This window comes from Sebastes umbrosus, chromosome 17 (assembly GCF_015220745.1).
Source record: "Sebastes umbrosus isolate fSebUmb1 chromosome 17, fSebUmb1.pri, whole genome shotgun sequence".
Classification (NCBI taxonomy): Eukaryota; Metazoa; Chordata; class Actinopteri; order Perciformes; family Sebastidae; genus Sebastes; species Sebastes umbrosus.
The window spans coordinates 7,738,679-7,752,793 of record NC_051285.1 but is presented as its reverse complement, the minus strand read 5'-3'; the positions used below and the strand labels follow the sequence as shown (position 1 = coordinate 7,752,793).

The window sequence follows — 14,115 nt, the reverse complement described above, 5'->3', positions numbered from 1 at the left end:
TGTGACATACCTGCAAAATAAGTGTGTGCATAAGCATTAAAAGGTTCGTAGAGAGCGTTTCTATACTCTGTGTGCATGTGTTTGTCGTGTGTGTGTGAGAGAGAGAGAGACTGTGAGCGAGTGCAGTAGGAGAGGAAGAGAATGTCTCCTCGGAGTGAGCCAGGTCTCACACTTGGATGCATCCAGCTGTGATGGTAATAGGAATGGGCAGAAATCTGAGGCAGACACTGCTAATGGTTCTCTCAAACTGGGAGAGATGGTGACCCCAGTACCACTCTCTCTCTCTCTCTCTCTCTGTAACACAGATCTCACACTCTCTTTTCCTTTCTCAGCTTCTTCCCCGCTCTCAGTATCTCCTTTTCTCATCATGCCCTTTATCTATCTTCCATCTCCTCTTCTCTCGTCTTCACCTCCCTCACTCTGCTTCTTCTTCTCCAGCTGTTCGGCATCCTCACTTCCTTGATCATCTCGTGTCTCCCCGTCTCCGCAACCTCGCCGCTCCTTTTTTTTTGTTGCCTTTTCTTCATGTCCATTAGTGTTTCTTTCAACTCCCTCGACACCTTCTTGTGTTGTTCCTTTTGCTTTTTGTTTTTCTATCCATCCTCCTCCCTTCTGTTTATTGATCTCGACTCAAATCCACCATTATCTTTCTCAGACACTTAATTACCTTGAATTGTTTTCACGAATGGAAACAGAAGGGGAAGGCGCAACAGGAAAGACGTGGAAGACATAGGTATATGAGGTGACTCAGCATTTACACAGCATTAATGTAAGTGGTTATAGTAGTGTAAATGCATTGTAAAGTAACAGACACTCTTGCTGTAGATAAATACATATGATGATTTAGTCTTTGTCAACTCTGAATGAAGGCTGTATTTAATGGTGAGCGTCCCCTGTAGGAGCCTAGAAGGTGGAGTTAAGCCTCATCAGGAAGAAACCTGCACTAGTGCTGCTCAAGTATGGCATCATAATCCCGATTATTTTGGTCAATATTGAGATCACAATTATTTAACACAATTACCCGCTGACTTTGGAAACATCATGCTTTTAAAAAGAAATGTCTGCAGCCTACATTTTAAAGATAAACGCATCAATCCGGTGCACTTTGAGAGCAGTAAAGGAAAGGGGTGCGAAGGATTTCTGACACAATAACAGTTTTATGTCGATTATCTTGTTTTCATAATAGTTGGAAGCCAAAATGTGATAAATCGCACCGCTCTGACCTGCACACAGTCGGACTCTTACTGGAGTCAATCAGTGAGTCTCTCTCTCGGGGGCATCCACTAATTTTGGGTGTTTTAAATTTGGTTGGAAAATTTGCACAAATTGCTTCAAGAGTCCCGCTAAGGGGAGACCAAACATTATTTTTTTTAATTTTAAAAAGAATTTATTCAAAGTAGAAGTTCATTAAAGCAGTGAGAACAGTTTTGGCTCGGCTGTTTACAACATCAGTGGTGGAATTAGTGGAAGGTGTAATCTGGGAAAGTTGCCACAAAAAGAAGAAACCAAATATAATCAAGACAAACAAACCCAAAACACTCTTCTCTCCACTCAATAAACTAAATAGTTTACTCTATTGTGAGTAGTAATTTGAGATTTAGGACACTTTATGAATCTTCGTCATCATCATCTTGCACCATGACTCATATAAGGAGGGTTGCATAAATGTAATATAGCGTTGTACTGTGGCATGTTTAGCAAAAGGTAAATGTGGTTGCTGTGGATATGTTTGTCATCATTTTAGATGGACTGGGAAAACTCTCCTCTTCCTCCTCAGTGTAACTTGAGTTCATATTGCAACGTTGGTCAGCATCTCAAGTAGAGCGCATTAATAACAGCAGGTCACATAAGAACCATTAGCGTCAATCTTACTGTCCTCACTAAGGTCATAAAAGAAATCCACTATGTAGCGCTAAAAGGAGCAAACAAGCTGTGATATTATCCTCCACATTTCTAAATGCCAGCAGCAATATGGCACATTAAAGTGGTTGAAAACTTAAGAGAAAAAAAAGAGGGGGGATTATATAACTTTGAAGATATGACCAGATGGCAGTCTCCCACTGTTGAATTTAAATGATGCACCTGAATCAACTTTTGAGTAATGCATAAAAATGGATTTGTTTGTTCCAATCAATGCGGTTTGAGAATCTGCCAAAGCAGAGCAGAACTGAGGCGAATCAATCTGCCGAGCTGCGTTGAATACCAGAGCAAACTGTGTGGTCACGCCGGCAGATAAATGCCACCACCTCCAGCAATTTGAACTCACTCGAACTTAAATAACAACTGCGGTTGTCCCGTTTGCCGATGCAGCTCCGTCTTTGCCGGATGCACAGAAAAACACATTGGTTCCGTAAACAGATGCATCCTCTCACATAAACAGACATCATGAACACATCACAGCATAATTGGGATGTAACCAAGTTTCAAAGGAGAGCGTACAGTATTATTATTATTGGTTTGTGAAAATGAAATGTGCCGCAGACAGAGAGGAGGTGCAAGAGAGCTAGACGCGAACCATTCATTGCTTTTCAATATGCGTCATTCCTAAATATTATATGCAAATATGGTAATATTAACTTTTCCTCGCCATGTTTAATTAAATGAGGAAGTTGTGCTTGTGCAAGTGTTTATTTCTTAAGCACGTATGTGCTGAGGTAACCACCTGCTTTCATCTCAAGCTCATGGTCAACAAAGAGAGAGGCTAATTTCATTTTCATATCCTCTCTTTTTTATTGTCTTGTTTATGCGGGGGCGAGCCCGAGGCGACAGCATGAATTATTATCCCTCTCCATCCATATTAAGCCCATCGCACATAAACATTTCATTAATTTCATCTTATAAATGCACTCTTTCTTATCTTAGCCCCTGATGTTTTTTATTCTGCAGTTGTTCGTTTGTCAGCTGCCTGAGTTTAATTTATTCATTATCTGCTTCCCCCCGTCCTCTTCGCGAATCATTTGCAATGACTACAATCATGGGCAGAAGTTTTAATGCTTTAAATTAGTCAGGGCTGTGATATTTTCTTTGAGCGTGCAATGATATAATAATATATCAACGGGCAGCGGAGGATAATGCTTTCAAAAAAGAAGAAAAATACGTGTAGGAAAGTAATTGGATTATTTCCATCATTTCATTTTTTTTTTCACATTAGGCAAATAGCTAAAGCGGTTATAGATAGGAATATTTACAATAAAGAATGGATCATGATCACAAGCAGAGCCTTTGCCTTGAATACAAACGGAGATGGGTTTTTGGCCTACAATAGTACATGTGAGTAGGAATTGAAAGGTCGGTTCTTATTAGCCTTACTACCTTACTTTCATTATCTATCAATATATTGATAATTTTTTTAATCAGCTGATTAATCAATCAGTCTATTGAATGTCAAGTAGTGAACACTAGCCATGGTTACACATCTAAATGGTTTATTTTGTTTGACTAACAGTCAAAAACACATAGATTTTTAATTTACATTTTATAAAACTAAGAAAAGAAGCAAATCCTTACATTTGACAAGCTGAGCGCTGAAACCTCTCGTGGTTGCACTGATTCACACTTATTAAAACATATTTTATTGACTCTTTTATACCGTTACCATTGTTTTCGCTACTTATTACAAATTGTTCCTCGCTTGTTTTGCAGCCTATAGCCAAGACAATGGCATGTATGTTTGTATGTATAACTATCGCTTAACAAATGACAAACTGAACCGAGCGCTGACTGCAACGTAGCACGTCTTCTTATGTCGATATAGGTAGAGAGCTAGTTAGCTGCAGCCAGTGGGAGTTTGTCTAACAGAGCTAACAGCTAATGGAACTAAACACACTGCAGGACTGACAGTTTCTGTTCAGAGGAAGCGTTACACATAGACTGTATATAAGAAGTAGACGTAGTCCCCGTGACGTCACCCATTGGTTTGTTGACTGCTGTTTTGAAGCCTCGAGTTCGGCATTTTGGCCGTCGCCATCTTGGCTTTTTTGCAACCAGAAGTGACACGAGAGGGTGGAGCTAAGTAGAACCGAATGCTGAATAAGACATTTTTAGGCGACCAAAATGTAACAATTAACTTTCATGAACTGAAAACACACTGTGAAAGGGTTAAAGTTGTAAGACGAAAACACAGACAACTCCAAGACCAGACAACGCTGTGGTAGCGACCTGCCAATCACAAGGTAGCCTCGCCCTGAAGCATCCCCTGCTTTATGTTCTATTTGACTCTAAATGGGACCATAATTTACTAAATGAACGTCATGCTGTATTGAAGAAGACTTGAAACTAGTGATTGAGACCATAAACTCATGTTTACTGAGGTAATAAATCAAGTGAGAAGTAGGCTCATTTTCTCATAGACTTCTATACAATCAGACTTCTTTTAACAACCAGAGGAGTCGCCCCCTGCTGGCTGTTAGAAAGAATGCAAGTTTAAGGCACTTCAGCATTGGCTTCAATTCTCAGAACCGGACGTTACCCACTATTAAACTACACCTAACTCGCTACTTGTTCATTTTAGTTTAAAAAGCATCTTAATAATACATAATTTTCCGTTGCATAGGCTCGGCACGGAGTCAACTTGCAATACACTGCTGGAACCCTGAGACACACACGCCGGAGATCTGCACTCTACTGAGTGCACTTTTCTAGTTAGATATGTGATCGTACAGAAAATCAAGGGAGAGAGTGGGTTATATGTCCCCAGCCATAATTGATGTTGCGGTTCTGTGTCTTAACCACTGAGCTCTCGAGATGCCCCTGATTGGAAACATTTTGCAGGTCAATTTTCTTGATTGACTAATTGTTTCAGCACTCTGTACAAGAAGAGTGAGTTCTGAGTGCTGAGAGTGAGAGCAGCAGGTTGGAGTTGAGACTGAGAAATACAAAACCTGGGGAGAAAAGCAGGTTTTACCTGTTATATTATTATTATTATTTAACAGCTTTTTACTACACTACACTCTCCACTAGCACCACACTGTTGTTGTTTACTATCGTCACGTGACAAACTACCTGCAATCAGTTCTTCTTCGCTGCTCTAAAACAGTAGTTGCCAGTGGCAGCCCTGATGCATCCAGGGCGACAGCACAGTGAAGGCTACTGTTTTGAAGCGGCAAAGAAGAATTGATTTCCTGTTAAACAAGTTGATTTTTTTTCTGGCTTAATAAATTATGGTATCGGATTGGTGCATAGACTGGCGTACTCGTCGCTACCCAATACCGATTTTTGGGCAGTATCGGATGCATTTCCGATACTGGTATCAATTCAAAATAAACTTTTATCATTATTATATTATTATCATTGATGATGAAAAAGTCTGATTCATTTAATATTTTTAAAACAGTAAAAAGTTTCTTTACAGAAACTGCACTCTTGGCAAAGTTGAATACAATGACTTCTCCATCTCCCCCTCACTCCTCCCCTGCTCGCTCCTCTCCTCCCTCCCTCCCTCTCTGTTAAACTCCTTCTGAATTATCAAACGATGTCCTTTCTTTCACATGGCTAGTTCTGGATTACTTACCTGGCTCTCCCTGCAGGCCTATTAAACACCTCTGGAGTCATGGTCACTGCCCGGCTAGCTCTGCATTCATAATGGTCATTAACTCGGGCGCCAAAAATGAATGGTGGAACAATCCAATTCAGAGAGATCTGAAAATGCCATTTACCAAGGGGCCTTATATTGATAGCAGGCAATTTCACATCTCATTCGCCAGAAGTGGGCTTATTGAATATGAGAGGACTGGGAGGAGAGAATTGCAATGTGGTTCCTTTACATTTCACCCGCATAGAGAAAGGCTGTGATATCTTTCAAGTCTGTGCAATCCTCCTCATGTATCACACATCGCCCTGGGTGGATCCATTGTTAGGGATAATATGTTTTTAAAAGCTTTCCTTTTCACTCGGCCCGACAACAGGATTTCCCATTCAGCGCAAGTCCTTTAACTCCCCGCCAACGAGACAATCACATTATTTCATTTTTCAGAAAGACCTGCGGCAGCGCTCTGCCACTCATTTCTCCCCTCCGCTGACAGGGAACGGCTGTCCTCCTTTAACCACTTTTCTCTATTCTGTTTCCATCAATAAAAACAGGGTTGGACAACGACGTATAATCCTTTCAATCCTTCCCTGATCTAATCTCCAGGATCTATTTAAATGTGAGCCTATACACCGGGGGCATTTGCTCCCTTTTAAACTGTCTCCTGGGTGAACATAAGAACCAGAGCAAGGGCAAAAGATTAAACTTTTTGACGCCGTCGCAAAAATGTCTAATTGACAAGATTTCTATATGGCTTTGAATGAATAAAGAAACATGGCCAGAGGATATGAAGCACCTTCAAACCCAAGAGATACCTCACTCTCTGGTGAGAACCCCTTCACTTTCTTCATCTCAGATTTTAATTACATGACATTATGAATCCCAAGTTTCTTTCAAGGGTGACATTGAGAAGAATCCTTTAAGGCCTGCAGAAAAGTAGCCAGGTGCTCTCTCTCTTTTTTTAAATGAAAGAAGAACTTTTGTCAGATTTATTTTAGATTATAAAACAATCAAAGATTGACATTATTACCTGCGCCAAGGCTGAAGGCCTAGGAAGGAGGTTATGTTTTCGCCGGCTTTGGTTTGTTTGTTGGTTTGTCCGTTTGGAAGATTACTCCAAAAGTCTGCGATGGATTTGAATGAAATGTTTTGGAGGGCTGGGGTGTGGCACAATGAACAATCCATTAGATTTTGGTGGCGATCTGGATCATGATCCGGCTTTGGGATTTTCTTTTAATAACTTCGGTCAGCCTGTGCATTAACACCACAGGCTTTAGGATATACGCAGTGTAACTGATAACGCTTTCATGACGCGTCACCCTGCCTCTTTCCTTCTGCCTACAGAGGTACAGAGAGAGAGCAGGGGTGGAGGGATGGGGGGACAACTGTAGATTCGGCGTTTTTTCACATTAAACTTGGTGAAATTACAGTTGAGTTCGACCAAAGCACACTTTGTGATTTTTGGAAAGAGTAACGACGACGGTTTAGGTGAGTTTTACTTTGTTTCTGTCCAGTTTGAATGAAGTGTTTTACGCTGCTCCGCTACGTACAGCTGATCTCAACATAAACAAAAATACACATGGATGATGGCACAAGCTGAACGGAGAGGGGGGGCAATCATACTCGGGCACCTTGGCGGAGGTCTACGCTCTCCGAGTGCCATTCTAGTTAGTTATCAGTTTATTATTGAAACATTTATTGTGACTGGGGATGTTAATAATTAACCATTTAACCGTTAACCGACATGGCATACGCAAATGCAGAGTTAATGTTCGGAGGTTATAATGTCCTGTTTAGTAAAATATGTATTGATTTATGTTGTGTTATAGTTTAATGAAATAGTCATTGTGCTCACAGTTTCCTGCACTCAGGCATAGTACATAATAAAGACAAGAGTTGTTGCCCCCTTTGGCCACAAGAGGCAGTATACCTTTAAGTGAGCACTTCTGTCAGTAATAAACAAAGGAACAGCACATACAGTACATGGTACTGTAGTGTAGAAAGACTGGACGGAAGCGGGTAACAATGTACTGCAGTGTCTGCGTATTTACCATTTTATTCCCGCTGTGTATGTTTTAGCGTAACTTAAGTTGTTGTAGTTGTTAACTTTCCATGGGACGCGTAGGGTCCCCTCGGTGCTACATTTTAAGTTTACGTTTGAATTACTTGAACCCATCTGTGAATATGCTGGTAATGAAACAGGGGCTAATATTGTGTGTATTTGTGTCACATTGGTTGGAAGCAAATTTTTGTTGTTCTGGTGTTTTAAAAACGAAGGCGAGACACATACATTAAAACAAATAAGGAGACAGGATGGAGTGATTAGTCTTTTCTACATGTGGCAACAGATAAGATGAGCCAGTTTGATGATTTTCCAAAATGAGTGACCAGTTTCATTAAAAAGCCTCTCCAATACATCCATCATGCTCAAATAGCAATCTGTTAGATTGAAAAAGAAATTAACAGTCGCAGAATTATTATCTCGGTGTCAGCAATTTCATGAAATAAGAAATTACTTTGAATGCTAAATTTTATTCTGTGGTTTATACTGCATGGGGAGGGACATTAATACAAATGTGGTAATTGGAGGTTTTTGTACACGCTAAGTACTTCTACCCTTATCAACCTGACGGGGTACCAACCAGGTGCTTTCTGCCATTGTTCTTTAATGAGTCAGTGCATGTTTACAGTACAGGTACTCGTGTTGTAAATGATATTGAAGCTGTACAGCATGTGAAAAACAACAATCAGCAAGGACACCACCGCTGCTAATTGTGTTCATTGGAATGCATAACCAGGCCGGAGGTACAAGCTGCTGGGAACTGAATCTGGAATTGATTAATCTTGGTGCACTAATCGCTTCACCTACCAAATGTGAAAATAATGTGCACACAAGTCCACATGTGGAAACTCCAACTGTTAACATGACATTGTTAACTAATTGCAGAAGACGATGGATCGGGGGTCGAATAACAAAACTGTTCTGACTGGACATTAGGACATCGTACAAGCAGCCAAACCCCCTACACTGCCTGTGAAAACATGATGTTCAATTGTAGTATACTGGCAGTTTAATTCAGCAGCATGTACGTGCATGAGAGAGCGTCAGCAGTGCTGCTGGTCAAGTACTGTATTAAGGTTTGATAATCACCAGCTGGATGCACATTTTACATAAAGCACTGAGCAGAAGTTAGTAGTACTTTATAGCGTCACAGCTCTGCCTCTGTGTTTTCTCCTCTAAAACATCCTGCAGCTGGAACCGCCAAACAGACCACAGAGCTAGAATACTATAACGGCTCACTATAAAACAGAACACCAACCGAAAAACACATGTTGACATTTTCATTCAATCATATTGTAGACTCTGCAGGACACACAGGCAGAGGGTAAACTGTAAATTAAGGAACATCTGAGTGATCCTTTCTAGTGTTTTTCGCCCACGGATAAATCCAAATCGTGTCCGGTGAAGTATTGTACTGTGGGGGCATTTTGTGCGTGCAGGACACAAAGGGCAGACAAAAGCCCTTTTCTTTTATACGTATTCTTACCACCTTGCCAGTTTTCAGTAGGAAAAACTAGTTCTCAAACAATATTTCAGCAACAGATAGTAAGACTGCGCAAACAATGTTGGCTTCCAACGATTATGAAAACAAGATAATCAACATGAAACGATTATTGTGCCGCATTCCGTTTCACAATGACGCTCTCGTTTTGTCTTGTGTTATAAATGCAGCGTACTCCTTTCCTTTAAGCAGCTGTGATAGGTAGATCGATTTTTTTTTAAGCCTGAAAACAGAGCCAAGAGGAGGTGCAACACTTGAATTACAATATGCTGAAAGATTATTATGGAATTTTTGCCCAATGATGCCTAAAACTGGTTGCCTACTGAAGCTTTAAATCATTTACTAGAGCACACATTTTTATTACAAGAGGACAAAGTTCTTCACAGATCTAGCCTCTTAATTTTGCGCTCAAAATGCACCAGATTTATGTATTTAACTTTAAAATGTGGGCTACAAAAGCTTCTTTCTAAATGTATGATGCTTCCAGAGTTTATCGTGTTAAATAATCGTGATCTCATTATTGACCAAAATAATCGTGATTTGCCATAATCGAGCAGCCCTATCAAATAACCAGCACAAACTGCTTGTGGATCGGTTTTCTAAGTTACTCTGATTATGTCTTAATTGGGAAAAATGAAGCACCATGGATAGTTCTTAAATATCGATTTTTTTTAAGTCTGTCACCTGTACCCCCTGTGTGCCCTTGAGCAAGGCACTTAGTGTTGAATAATTCCGGTACAGCTGCTCCGTTGCCAACACTACAAGACTCTGGTCAAATTAATGTCCCAGGTGGGAAGGAATGAATGTAAAACAGGACGAAGCTGAAAAAGAGATGCATGATCAGCAAAAACTTCTTCAAGGTAAATTAAGGTTGCAGAAATAGTGCAGAGGGCAGCCAAACACCTGGACTGGGCCGCTGCCCAACATCCTCAAGATCCAATCCTGTTCCCTTTTAGGAGGCAAGAAGCAGAAGTGATTCAGGGTTTGATTGGAAAGCCTAAACATATGGGTGATTTGGCATCAATGCAGTCAAGGCTAAGTATTGGGACTGATCTAAATTAGTGTTTTTGCTACTGAAGATGAAGCACGGGAACAGATAATGTGGTTATAATTACCGGTCTTTAATTTCCTCTTTGTGAAAACATGTCAAAATGATAAGGAGCTACAAAGAAAAAACAATTATAGTTCACCGTTCTGCTGCTTACTGTAAGTCTCAGTGTGTACTGTGACAGACAGTATCTTTTCACAGAGATTCAAGCAGTCTAATAATGCCCCTGCCATTACCGAGTCAAAATATTGGAGAACGTTAACGGCCTGTCTGGAAAACTACAATTTCAGTATCACCGGATCTTTGCACATTGTCCTTTTATCGCTATTCTAAAGCAGAAGACCAATAACGCTTTTCCTCTGTCTGCTGCCCTATTTTTCCTTGTTGCAGGTCAATTTCACTCTACATCAAAACACTTCACCTGTTTTTCTCTGTGGAGATACAGACCTTACAATATTAAAATGTTCTCATCAGCGAGGGGAGACTGTGCAAACAATAACATTTCGCTTTTTCATTTCAGCAATGAGCACATTTTGTTTAGTACTCGTACTTGAAAAGGTAAATTGATTGATTTTGTTTCCCGTTTTTGCCTTTCTTTGAAGCATTGACCCAACAATAACCCAGAATGTTATACTTCTTCTCTCTGCCCTTCTTTCCTTTTTTTTTCTACCTTAATTTCTTGTGCCTCATAAAGCTTCTTGCCCTAAAGGCTTCTCTTTTTGTTTTACCACTAGTCTATTACCTGCTTTCAGACTTACCAGAAAGAGGAGGAGAGCGCAAAAGACGTATAGAAAAGGATGAAACTTAGAAAGAAATATCCTAGAAGTGTCAGGTAGGGGTTAAGATGGCATTAAAGAGATGGTAAGTAGGGGAGATGGAGACAGAAAGAGCAAAAAAAAAAAGACAAAGAATGAGAGATTATAGAGAGAAAGAAAGGGATGGTGTGAAAGAGAATGAGGGAGGGCATGTGAGAGAAAAGAGAGACTCCTAACAGGGTTAATAGAAAGGCTCCTGTGTAAATGAGTGCACAGCGCCGGGGCAGCTACCTGAAAACGAGAGGAACAAGAAAAGAAAAGGAAGGTGAATCAATGTAACAAACAGGGTGAATGAAGGAGCCATGAACTATTAATGAGAAGCCATTTTGCCTGATGGGGGGGAAAGACGGGATAGAAAAGGTCAGTGAATTGCCAGGCTGGGGCGGTTTGCTGCAGAAACACACCAGAACACTGATGAGCGTCGTATGAGAGGGAACATTGACCACACTAGCCTGCGGGCACATCCAAGCTAGCACTGTGCAGAAATTATGGCTTATGGAGACGGGAGACAGGCGGGGAGGGACGGAAGTGTAGCAAGCAAGGACGTATGGGTCAATGCAGCAGCAGACGGCAGACGCTTCGTGCTGTGGTCGGCTCTTTATTCAGTGCAGTGATTGTCAGGTGAAGGTGCAGGGATGCTGGAAACTGCTAAGTAATCTCCGTCTTAAAGTTGTCATGTGAAGCATAATGAAACAGATGAATCACTACCGCATCTGAGAAATTATAATAAGTTTAAAGCGGCTCTAATCAATAATTTGTATAATATAATGTATGAGGACAATGTGAAAGAAGCTTTACTAAGCTTTACGGCGAGTTTCAGCTCATTGTTTTTCTGTCTGGCCCGCAACTTTACTCTTTTGGTTTCACTCTCGTCGCTCTCATAGCGCTGTTTTCGGCCACAGCAAGTAGCTGCTCTCAGCAGAAAACTTTAAAATCCACTGTAAATTACCTGCTCTAAACCAAGCAGCAGACAGACACAGTTATTAACTAGCTGGTGAACATAGTGGAGCATTTAGTAGTTCAAGAGCAAGATCAGTTCTCAGCAGGAAAAGACCAGGTGACATTCTCCGGCACTGAAAAGTGAAAATCTGCAAACCTATGCCTTGGTGAAATTTGGCAAGGACATAGATCTATGTCTTCTATAGTTGGTTATCATTCCTATCAATAATGAAAACATTACACTTACCAACTTATCTGCTGGGATCTGGCAAAGCAGCAATATGGCAGAAGAGAAGAGTGACTGAGACACACAAGCCAAACTTATTTGGAACTTGAAGAGAAAATAAATCCGTACACTAAATTTATTACACAAACTGTCTGCTGCAAACATCCTTCACAGTTTACAGACTCACTTTCTTGTTAAACTTTGACCTCCTGTACTTGCCGTGCTTGTACAGAAAGACTGTGTTCCTGTGCGATGGGGGTTTATTACTGACGTTAGAATGTGCTCACACCTTCAAATAAAGTGGCCGAGATAAATTAGCTTAACTGGTGGCTTGTTGACAATCGATGTTTTGATTGAAGTTGAATGATTACAATGTTTTTTTGCACACGAGATTTAAAGTGGTGCTTTTGTGTGATTGTTTGTGGAGAAACTCTGTCGATTTAATCAACTAATCAATTTGTCGACCTATAACTCGGTGGTAATTCTCTTCCCAGACATCTTTGTGAAAGGGTGTGAAGAATACAGAGACACATTAGATATGTTGTGATATTCTGTACAGAAACAGACCATGATCACTGTCGGGCATTGCAGCAGGCCCCTCTGTCCAGCCGAGATGGGAGGAAGACTACAACACGGGTAGCTACTCGGGGGATGAGATGATACGGACACAATATGATCACATTTATTAGAGGCTGCAGCCGCTAAATGAGCTGTGATAATGGAAATAAAATGGACCTACGGACATGTGCTGTATCCTCGGTCTTACAGTGTGAGTATTTGTCCGTGCGTGCACACAGAGACACCGAAAAAAACACCTGATGATGATGGTCAGAGATGTTGACAGGCACACACACACACACACACTACACCGAGCTGCTCAAGGACCAAGTCGACCTCAACCCCCCCCGAGGATCGCCCAGACCGACCCAAATTCAACCAATCCCTCAATTGCCACCTCTGTTATCACCCAATCAATAAACTCTGGCCCTCGTTCAATTTGACAAGCATCTACATGGGGAGAAAGGCAATCGCTAAGCACCGGCAGGTATATGATATTGACCGGGGGGAGATAAGGCTTAGCCTATTCAATCATGCAGGGGAGATTGGGCCAGTGAGGTTTAGGGATGGAGCCATTCCAGAGTGTCTGCACAGCCACTCGAGCAAAAGGCTGCAATAATGAAGAGCGCTGAGGAGCAAACAAACAGACAAATTTGTCCTTCCTATTATGAGGAACGTGTGATGGGGAGCAAGAATAATTGAGAGAGAGAGAGAGAGTTAGAGACACTGGGGATCGAACAATGACATTTGTAGATGTGTGTAGGTGTGAATTCTCGAGTCAGAGATAATTGCACTTTTTTGTTATTAAAATCTATCTTTCTGCAACATCTGTTCATCTGTAAACTACGGTAAAGGTTAGGGAAAGCGGTTACAGATGTGGTTGCATTAACTGCAGGTCTGCGACAGGATGCAAACACTAGCCATCCGCATGAATTCAGACGTACTACACGCACAACATGACCTCCGTGTCCTTGGCGAGGATTCAGAGCCAGAGCAGCAGTTTGTAATACTCACAGGCAGGGTTTTACAACTCTGGAAAGTTACCATGAAGGCAACTTATTGATGTCACGATACCAGGAATTTAGTAGTCGATTCCAAATCAGTGAAATTCCACGATACTCGATACCAATTTGATACCAGTAAAAAACAAAAGTAAAACTATAAATCCCATATACAGTACTTCAACATACATTCCTTTATTACCATTTGCATACTGTTTTTTGTTTGGAAGTTAGACAGGTCATATTACCCTCTCTATTATTTTATTGTGCTGTGAAAACATCTCCTTCAAACAGCTGTATTTATTCAAGTTTCTTGCCAAAAACTACATTTTACAAGGTTGCCTTTGAACACATCATGATAACGTTAGAATTCACCTTCGCCCAATACTCATTTTACTGAATAGAACCTGAATGCATCACATTGTAAATCAATTGCACCTC

The 14,115-nt window shown here is 40.9% G+C and overlaps 1 protein-coding gene across 1 annotated transcript in view; it reads left to right on the top strand.

The window, feature by feature from the left end:
• The first annotated feature begins 5,481 nt into the window (after window positions 1-5,481).
• fstl4 (follistatin-like 4) overlaps window positions 5,482-14,115 on the top strand; it is a 314,390-nt gene continuing 305,756 nt past the window's right edge. Inside the window, exons 1-2 of the mRNA XM_037748469.1 lie at window positions 5,482-5,493; window positions 13,905-13,912. The gene's annotated coding sequence lies outside the window, so the exon portion shown is untranslated. The remainder of the gene's footprint in view (window positions 5,494-13,904; window positions 13,913-14,115) is intronic.